Source organism: Falco punctatus (genome assembly GCF_963210335.1).
Source record: "Falco punctatus genome assembly, chromosome: 12".
Lineage (NCBI taxonomy): Eukaryota > Metazoa > Chordata > Aves > Falconiformes > Falconidae > Falco > Falco punctatus.
The window spans coordinates 30313446-30317653 of NC_137592.1; positions in this window are offsets into that span (position 1 = coordinate 30313446).

Below are 4208 nucleotides of genomic sequence, written 5' to 3' on the forward strand. Positions count from 1 at the left end.
GCTTACCTCATCTTCCAGGCCTCTTGGAAATCCAGGTGCTGAGAGCTTGGGAGACACACTGCAGTGCTGTCAGGAGCCCCATCAGATGGTCTCACAGACTTGGGGATAGGAGGAAACAAAGCCATTCCCAGTGACTTCTTCCCGTTCCCACCACTGCAATGCAAAGGCAGCAGCGAAGCCTGGAAATAGTAGAACGCAGTGCTCACTAGAACTCGGTAGAAGAATTCAGCAGAAGTGCTCAGAAATAGTAAAATGCTTGAGCATCCAACCTACCACCTTTGATGCCCCAGGAAGTTTAGCCATGCTCTTAGCTAGGGCTTGCCAGGAAAAGTCAAACTGGTGGAGCAGCTTAGCCTATGAGGGGCAACCAAAAGGGAAGCGGCGAGGGAAAGACCATGTCCCATGCTGTTGCCAGCTCTCTCCCTCGCTCACCTCTCTGGCAGCAGCTGCATTCCCACCTGGTATCTGCCTGCTTGGCAGAAGGACGTTCTGGGGTGCCGCTGCCCTCAGCCTTTTGGAATGGGTTTAGATCACTATCCTCTCACTACCCCTACCAGTCAGTACTGAACTTCAGCCAAGTCCCCACAGAGTCATTTTGCATGCTCCCAAAACCTACTTTTCTCAAGTCCATGATTTTTTTCTGCCTTTGCCCTTCCTACAGTCCCCCCCTCAGCCTTTCAGCCCAGATCCTACCATGGTCTCTGGATGCTCGGTGCTCTCCAGCTCCCACACAATTCATCATCTCAGGCCTACTGTCATTTATCAAGTTCAGCAGAGCTCCCTACCCTGCTGCTCTGTGTAAGGTCTCTCTGCCTGCTGAAACTACTTCAGGCTCCTCGTGCCATGGCTAGGAAGGAGGATAGAGAGCCTGGGGGTAGATGTACAGCCTTCCTTAGTATCCCATCATTCTTGTCACAGCTAAAGAGCCAAATCAGGACCTGTTCAAACTCCAGGGAAACCAAAAGAGTTAATGTCAAGGGTACATTTGGCCTGGGGTCTGCAAGGCTGAAGTCAAGTATACTAGCCCTTTCTTTATCCTGTTTACAAAACTTAGTCATCTGCCTTCTCCTGCCCACCACAGCAAAATCAAAACAACTGCAGCTTCTGTCCCTCCTGCAAAGGCAACCAAGCGGATGGGCTCTGGACTTCATGCCCCACAGCCAGAATTGCCAGTTCCCGTCACTTACCCCTGGGCAGACCCATGGGAGAAGACGAAGCTGCACAAAAGCTGCTGAACTCTAGAAATGTTATTAGAGTTACCTGTGCGGAAGAACATGGATGTAGAACTCAAAAGCTGAGACAACCCAGATATGAGTTTGCAAGACTGCCTTTTTCCATCTAAAAATCCACCTCTTCCATCTAAACCAGAGCCAATATAAAAAGCCATCAAGACACCAGTATTTGCTGTCAGCAACAGTAACCACAATGTACAGATGGTTCACAGATACATCTATTTTACTAACTGTAGAAGGATATGCTTGACCAGATTAGGCACATTCTGTTGCTCTGACCGGTTGCTGCTGTTTTCTCAATCATAAAACACAGCAGGAGCCACTGGAGAGCAAACCATTTAAAGACCTCTTTTCCTATTGATATATACTGAGGACATGAAGTCTGCCATACACGCGTTGCAGACAGCCTGAAGTGCAGCACTGTTCACATCCCTCTTTCTGGGACCCTGGGTTAAGACTTGGTGAGAAACATGGCAGAAACCACTTCCGTCCTCAGTGCTGGTGTCATGCTCACTAGCCTGGTTGACCCAGACATCCAGGGGAGAGATGGCCCTTGAGGATGGAGGTTCCTCATCTCATTTACAGAACCTCCCATTCTCTAAACTCATCTGCTGCTTCTTCTGGGCTGTCAATATGGACTGAAAAAATGGATAACCCATTTGAATGAGGCATTCAAGGGTTTTTTAATCATTCAGAAGATCAGTTTGTTTTTATTTTTTGTAAAACTAGCACCAGTTTAATTCTGATCAGCATTAAGCTAGCAAGCCAGAAGAGAGAGACTGAAGACCACACTAGTAAGAGGGGAAAAAAAGATTCGCACTTCAGGACCTGGCTTCTGTGAAGACTACCAGTAATGACCAACATGGTGCCGGTATTTCTGGAAAGCAGAAAGACATCTCAGCAAGCAGCAGACCTTGCCAGTGTTTCTACAGCACTACCTCACCCTCAAGGCCAGATCTTATGGGCAAGCAGAGGAAGAACTGGGAATTTACCAACAGCGAGACCACACATTGACAGCAAGGATAGAAACAGGACTTGCAACTCATTACCATGTCCAAATTATGGCCATTTGGGCCACAGTCCCTGTTCCAGCTGTCAGTAATAGTGATTTGGCTACTGTTGATAACAGAAAAAGCATAATAAATTAATGATAGAAAAACGTGATGCCATGCACACCACTGGAGGAGGGCAGCATCATCTGCAGCTCTCTACCAGCCACCTATTCTGACACAGAGCCAGGGCTGACCTCCAAGAACCATGTATCCCTGAAATTGGGTTTGGTTTTTTTTCATTTGGCTGAGGCCACCATCGCATATTGAACGCCTTTCTGTGCTCACCTTCTTCTTCAGTGCTCCAGCAGCTGCCATAAAACTGCAAGTTCGAGTTAGTGCTTCCACCTCGCAGAACTGTGTATCTGGGTTTGAATCTGGGAACACTCCCACGGTAGACAGCAAATGGAGGGTGGTAAAATAAAGGCAGTATAAATGACTCAAATTCACAGCACTTGATACAAAGAAACAGACATCTCTTCTCCACAGAAGACTAACACATCAGTAGTGCACGCCAGTCTGCAACAGCCTGACTGACACGGTGTTGTGCCTGCTGAAGTGGTTCCATTCCAGCACTGTGACAGCAGAACATTCTACCAATCAGCATGTTGTTTCCTAATTGCCTGACCATGACTACAAGCTAGGCAACCCACAATGGTCTCTACAATTTGGTAAGGTGTAGTCAGTAGATGCTTTCCAAAGGTAGTTTTAAAGTTCTTTGTTTCCGTAAATCCCACTCAGTTCTGGGTTGGGTTTCGCTGGTTTTTTAATTTCTCTTCACGACAAAGGAAGTACTAAGACACAAACAATTAATCACCAGGTGTCATAACTAAAAGAAGGTTCACACTCTGCATTAGATGTTCCACATATTCAGTGCTTCATTCTGCTTCACTGTTAAAGGGGTTTCTTCTCTGCTTTCTTTACTGCAGAGACACCCAACACCAACATAGACATGGCCAGCCTCGAAAAAATTCTGATCTTGGCTGTTCCTGAAAATTCAAAATGATATACAGTGTGTTTCCCTGCCCCTTATCCCAGCCAAGATCCTCCCCATTACCCAGCCTCTAAGGCTGGGCTCTCTCTTGTACAGCATTAAGAACAGCTGCTGCACTTGTCAGCACCTCCAGGGTCTCATGACCAGTGCTTTGAATGCAGCTTTTGTACACGCTCTGCCTCCCTGAGCCGAACAGCAATTCTGGGTACCAGCATTGCTGCTGCAGGCGAACATGCTGCAGGAACAGGATTGCAACAAGCCCTGGCTGAAGAAGTCCCCAGTCTGCTGCAGCCCCCTTTACCTGCTGCAAAGTCATCTTGCGTTGCCATGGCGCGGGGCACGGAGCGTCAATAGCTTCTTTGAAGATGAAAATCTACTCGACATGCTGGTGGTCGCTGGACCTGACACAGCTGCTTTGTGGGTTCCTCAGCAGCATCAGGAACCTACATGGAAAAATAACACTGCTAGTGCAAGTGACAGCCACCGATCCCTGGCATTGCCCTGCCTACCGGGGCTCCCATGTACGAAACTGCTCAAGGCAGGGGGTGTCAGAACAACATAAAAATATATTCAAGCTATGCATTTTCCACATTTTGTCAAAATCATGGCCATAATATCCAAGTGTTGGAGGAAGACTGCTGTCAGCATAAGGGGGGAAACTTAACTCCACCCCAGCAGCTGCTCTCCCCATGGCTGTATGGGCACGGCAGCAGAAGCAAGTCTTTCACCATGCCCACTGTTGGTGGACCCAGAGCAGCATGTTGGAGTCGCTCCCACTGAACTCAGCACTGCTGCTGCAGCATGAGCATTGTTTCACACATTTGATAAAAAAAGAACTAGAATGTCACACCGCACTTGCCCCAAGAACAACTGAAAAACTAGGGGGTAGAACGGTTTGCTCCTTTGTAAGACAAACACACCCAGATTTAAGGG